This window comes from Chiloscyllium punctatum, chromosome 36 (genome assembly GCF_047496795.1).
Source record: "Chiloscyllium punctatum isolate Juve2018m chromosome 36, sChiPun1.3, whole genome shotgun sequence".
NCBI lineage: Eukaryota > Metazoa > Chordata > Chondrichthyes > Orectolobiformes > Hemiscylliidae > Chiloscyllium > Chiloscyllium punctatum.
This window is the reverse complement of record NC_092774.1, coordinates 23,491,611-23,497,610: the sequence shown is the minus strand read 5'-3', so window position 1 is coordinate 23,497,610 and position 6,000 is coordinate 23,491,611.

Below are 6,000 nucleotides of genomic sequence, written 5' to 3'. Positions count from 1 at the left end.
TAAAGTGTAATAGCTTTAGGGTGAAGTGGATGAGCAAAGATTTAAAAGAAACCTAAGGGCAACTTTTTAACTCAGAGGGTAGTGAGCGTAAAGAATGAGCTGCCAGAGGAAATGGTGGAGGCTGGTACAATTACAGTATGTGAATGGCATCTGGATGGTTTCTGAATAGGGAGGGTTCAGAGGGGTATGGGCCATGTGCTGGCATATGGGATTAGATTAATTTAGAATATCTAGCCAACATCAATAAATTAAGACCATTAGACATAGAAGTGGAAGTAAGGCCATTCAGCCCATTGAGTCCATTCTGTCATTTAATCATGGCTGATGGGCATTTCAGCTCCATTTACCCACACTCTCCCCGTAGCCCTTAATTCCATAATTAAGAATTTATCAAGCTCTACGTTGAAGACATTTAACATCCTGGCCTCCACTGCGCTCCCTGGCAATGAATTCCACAGTCCCACATTCTCTGGCTGAAGAAATGTCTCCTCATTTCTGTTCTAAATTGACCCCCTCCAATTATCAGGCTGTGTCCCTGGATCCTAGTCTCCTCCGCCTAATGGAAACAACTTCCCAGTATCCACCCTTTCTAAGCCAAGCATAATCTTGTAAGTTTCTATTAGATCTCTCCTCAACCTTCCGAACGCTAATGAATACAATCCCAGGATCATCAGCCATTCATTGTATGTTAGGCGTACCATTCCAGGGATCGATTGTGTGAATCTCTGCTGGACACACTCTAGTGCCAGTATATTCTACTGTTACTGCCGCTGAGTCACACCTTGATCCCTGTTTAGTGGGTGAAGTGGGAGGGACAAGAGGATCCTTTATGTCGGACTTGCTGCTCTTGCACCCACTTTACTTCCAGTGCTGTCTGACAGCACCTTCCCTACGGAATTGATCTGCAGGAGCAGATAGAGAATATTTTTACCCTGGATGGAGCGTAATGTTTGTCCAACCCCTGCAGGTAGGTCTGAAATAGATACATTTGTCTCTGTCCCATTGAGGCTCCAGAACAGGGCTAGGCTGGTCGGCTGAATTGGCCTCTACTAGTGTTTTCGCTCTGCCTGAGCCTCCACCCACCCCTCTTCATCGCCCCTTCCCATCCCTCATCAGCAAACTGGTATCCCCCACTTATCGCACGTTTGCTTTATGCCACTTTGCTTTTACAAAAGACCCACATTAGTACCTGTTTTCGCTAATCAAAAGAAATCCAAAGAGGATTTTTGCTTTCATGAGAGGCAACATCCTCGTGAACCTTCTCTGCACCCTCTCCCAGAGCATCCACGTCCTTCCGGTAGCATGCTGGCCAGAACTGCACGCAATGTTATGAATGTGGCCGGAATAAATAGCTGTAACATAACTCGCTAACTCTTATACTCTAGGCAAGCGTGCTGTATGCCTTCTTGACCACGTGCCTGCCTGCTTTGCCACTTTCAGGGATCTCTATGCCCAGATCCCTCTGTATGCCAGATCTCCAATGCGTTCTGTAATTTAATGTACGCTTCTTGTATTTCCTTCTCTTCCTTTCTCCCTCATCTGTATCCAGCTTCCCCTTAATTGTATTCCTCTCTTCATCTCTTTCCCCCCCGTTCCTCACCCCTCCACACATCAGAGTATCATAAGACCATAGGAGCTGAAATTAGGCCATTCAGCCCATTGTGACTGCTCTGCGATTCAGTCAGGGCTGATAAGTTTCTTAACCCCATTCTCCCAGTAACCTTTGATCCCTTTCATACTCAAGAAACTATCTTTCACAGCTTAAATGTACTCAATGACCTGGCCTCTACAGTCTTCGGTGGCAGTGAGTTCCATATATTCACCACTCTATTGAAGAAGTTTCTCTTTACCTCCATTCTAAAGGGTCTTCCCTTTGGTCTAAGGCTGTGCCCTCGGCTCCGAGCCTTTCCTACCAAAGGAAACATCTTCCCAACATCCAGTCTGTTCAGAATTCTGTCGGTCTCAATTAGATCCCCCGTCATCGTTCCAAATTCCATTAAATATCGACCCAGAGTCCTCAAACATTCCCTATTTGTTCAAATGTTCATTCCTGGGACCATTCTCGTGAACCTCCTCTGAACACACATCTAGGCCGGTACATCCTTCCTGAGATTTGGGCCCAATGCTGCGCACAATACTAAATATGGCCTGACCAGAGTGTTACAAAGCCTCAACTACATCCCTACTTTTACATTCAAGTCCTGTCAAATTAAATGTCATCATTACATTTGCCTTCCTAACTACTGTCTCAAACTGTAAGTTTACCTTGAGAGAATCCTGGACTAGAACACCCAAGTCTCTTTGCACCTTAGATTTCTGCATTTTCTTCAGTTCCAAGGGTGACTGTTGGTGTCGGGGCAGCACCAGAGATTTCCTGACATGCGGATTTTATTCCGGGGTGCCAAGTAATCTGAGGAACTGGCAGTATTTCGGGAGAAAGTTATTCCTGGAGGAGGTAGAGAGGAATGTGGTGTGATTCTGTAAACTCGAGGTCTCCAGAAGTGTGCAGAGGTGGTGTTAGAATTTAACACCATAAATTTGAAAGTGAGGAAACTCCACCAGAATTCAATTATCAGACATGACAGGCCAATGGTGTCTATTTTTAATGTAGAATTCTATGATGCTTGGAACTGAAACATAACTTTCAACCCCATGTATTTCATCTCCTTTGTAATAGAGGCCTCTATTTGTATTTTTCAATTGGTTTTTGTACCTGTCTGCTACTTTTGATGATTTGTGTACTTGGTCTCCAAAGTCTTTTTTTCCCCCTTTTATAGTGCTTAGTTTCTAATAATTTAGCAGTTCTCCAATCAGTCTTTCTTGGGTGAAAAGTAAATGGTTCTGATGTTGTCATATTGGGTGATATTAAACATTTTTTCCACTCATTCGTTTAACCCATGAATGCTGTTTAGCTTCTTCCTGCTCCTTTCTGCACAAGTTGATGCCCCTCTGCCCCTGGATAGTTGATAGTTGACCAAGAACTGGATAGGTGTCCCCTTGATCCAACCTCTCGAGCAATAAGCTATCAGTAACCAAGGACAAAGGTCTTGGACTCCAATTGTTAGTAGGAAACCTCCACTAGGGACAGAGTCTTTGGACATGATCTTTGATTTTGGCACAGAGGCAGGAAACATCTCACCTGTATCAGATAAATCAAATTACTGACTGTCAACTGCTTTGATACTGAGCAGCGTGAATTGAGTATTTACTGGCCCAACAAGAATGGATTTCCCAAACTGCCACAGTGTTGGTGACAGTCATACACCCAAACCAGCTGCTAGTAGGGATCAGCCTTCTCTCTGAATCAGGAGGTCACAGGTTTAAATCACAGGATGTTGCTGGTAAGAGGTTCAGTGATGGAAATGTCATTCAGTGGAAAATACTAATAGCTCCCAGAAATTATGGCGAATGTCAGGGCTAGTATAAATGAAGAACTGAAGGATATTAATATGTATGAAACAAAAATGCATCAGAGAATTGAACAGGATTTAAAGTAGCTAAATTTCCTGGGCTTGGTTGTTAACGTTAGTTCACTGGAAAGTGGTAATTGGAAAGTGGCACATGTCATCCCACTGTTTTGGAAAGAAGGAAGAGAGCACAGGGAATCCATATTGAAAGGTACAACAGGACAGTTAAAAATTAATGATAGGACTGAGCAGAATCAACATGGGCTTATTGGAAATATATGCTGGTCAAGCTCAGGTCATTATAGCTAGCAGAATATATGAATGTCCAAATTAGGAGCTGAAGTAAGCCATTCGGCTCATTAAGCTGCTACACTTCAAGAAGATAATGGCTGATTACTTTGTGTTACACATTGCACATTCGCATCCATCCCCATAACCTTAGATTCTTCTTAGGCAAAGGAATTAACCTACTTCTGCCGTAGAAATATTCAATGGTCCTGCCTCCACTATCTTCTGTCGCAAAGCTGCACAACCTTCCAAAAAATTTCCCTCCTTCTTTGTCACAAATGATTGCATTTTTTGAAGAAGTAACAAAGAGGATTGATGAGGGCAGAGCAGTAGACATGATCTATATGGACTTCAGTAAGGCGTTCGACAAGGTTCCCCATGGGAGATTGATTAGCAAGGTTAGATCTCATGGAATACAGGGAAAACTAGTCACTTGGATACAGAACTGGCTCAAAGGTAGAAGACAGAGGATGGTGGTGGAGGGTTGTGTTTCAGACTGGAGGCCTTTGACCAGTGGAGTGCTACAAGGATCGGTGCTGGGCCCTCTACTTTTTGTCATCTACCAAAATGATTTTGATGCGAGCATAAGAGGTACAGTTAGTAAGTTTGCAGATGACACCAAAATTGGAGGTGTAGTGGAGAGAGAAGAGAGTTACCTCGGATTACAACAGGATCTTGACCAGATGGGCCAATGGGCTGAGAAGTGGCAGATGGAGTTTAATTCAGATAAATGCGAGGTGCTGCAGTTTGGGAAAGCCAATCTTAAGAGGACTTATGCACTTATTGGTAAGGTCCTCGGGAGTGTTGCTGAACAAAGAGACCTTGGAGTGCAGGTTCATAGCTCCTTGAAAGTGGAGTCGCAGGTAGATAGGATAGTGAAGAAGGCATTTGGTATGCTTTCCTTTATTGGTCAGAGTATTGAGTACATGAGTTGAGAGGACATGTTGCGGCTGTATTGGACATTGGTTAGCCCACTGTTGGAATATTGCGTGCAATTCTGGTCTCCTTCCTGTTGGAAAGATGTTTATAGAGGTTTACAAAATTATGAGGGCATGGATTGGATAAATAGGCAAAATCTTTTCCCTGGGGTTGGAGAGTCCAGAACTAGAGGGCATAGGTTTAGGGTAAGAGGGGAAAGATATAAAAGAGACCTAAAGGGCAACGTTTTCACGCAGAGGTTAGTATGTGTATGGAATGAGCTGCCAGAGGAAGTGGTGCAGGCTGGTACAATTGCAACATTGAAGAGGCATTTGGATGGGTATATGAATAGGAAGGGTTTGGAGTGATATGGGCCAGATGCTGGCAGGTGGGACGAGATTGGGTTGGGATATCTGGTCAGAATGGACGGGTTGGACCGAAGGGTCTGTTTCTATGTTGTACATCTCTATGACTCTATAAATGGGTGATCTAATTGTTCATTCACAACAGTAAGTAAACATCCTTCAACATCCATCTTTTGAAGACCATTCAGGCTCATAGAAACTTCAATCAAATCACCCCTTGCTATTCCAAACCCGGGTTGAAAGTCAGACCTGCCTGTCTAATGATTTTCCATTAGACGGTCTGTTCATTGTGGGTGTCAATCTAGTTTACCTTCTGTGAATTGCCTTTAATGCATTTTCATTTTTCCTTAGATAAGGATATCAAAACTGAGCACCGTGTTCAAGATGTAGTCCCACCATTGCTCTGTAACTGAGGCATAATCGCCTTACATTTATGTCATTGGCCTTTCTAATCACTTGCTGTGCTTGCATTCTAACTTGTGACTTATTTGCAAGGCCCCCGGATCCCTCTGCATCTCAGAATTATGCAGTTGTTCTCCAAGTAGGTAACAAATTGCATTTTACCATATTGTACACCACTTGCAAGAGTTTTGCTTATTTATTTAACCAATCTATCAATCTGCACAATTGATATGTCATCCCCACAATGTACATCTCCATCTATCTTTGTGTTGCCTGCATATGTAACCACATACATTTGATCCCCCCCTGTAAGTCATTGTAGAAAGTTGAGGAGCCAGCAGAGATGCCTGTTGGAACCCCACCATACATTGTCATAAACAACCAATTTGACAAAAGAACCATTTTTGCATATTCTGTTTTCTGCCAGTCAGTTGATGTTCTATAACTATACTTTACACCATGAGCTCCTCTGTGCAATATGCTTTTGGTGAAAACATGTCAAACACCTTTAGGATATTCAAGTTCAGTATATCCACAGGCTTCAATTTACATACTCTTTCAAAGAATTCCTTGAGGACAGCATGGTGGCACAGTGGCTCCCTCTCACGGCCAGAGACACC